This window comes from Calonectris borealis, chromosome W (genome assembly GCF_964195595.1).
Source record: "Calonectris borealis chromosome W, bCalBor7.hap1.2, whole genome shotgun sequence".
Taxonomy (NCBI): domain Eukaryota; kingdom Metazoa; phylum Chordata; class Aves; order Procellariiformes; family Procellariidae; genus Calonectris; species Calonectris borealis.
Window position 1 is genome coordinate 51,867,298 of NC_134351.1, and position 429 is coordinate 51,867,726.

Here is a 429-nt window from a genome sequence, read left to right on the forward strand (position 1 = left end):
TTTGCCTTCTGCCTTAGTGATAATAGGTAAAAATATACTGACATTAGAAAACTTGGTTCCATTGCTGCTTACAGTATCTTCAGACCTACCACTTAATATAGTTTTGCTTAAACAGTGAGATAAATTCCCTTTTCTCAGCCTTCTTTGGCCACATGTACCATTCTGCTAACCACAAACACTGTGCTCAGAAAGTGCTTCCTGTGAAAACTGTTTCAAATAAATGAGTTAACCTTGCAAAAATCTAGCTTCCCACAACATGAAGTTTATCCACCCTGCATTATGCAGTTCCATATTTACAAGATACTTAAACTTTACATTTGTCTTTCACCTTACAAAAAGTGCAACTCTCTCACCCCATGTTATGGGGCAACAACATTCTTCATAAATTCCACAGAACAGCAGCCTATGATAAGTAAATAAGGTGCTTAG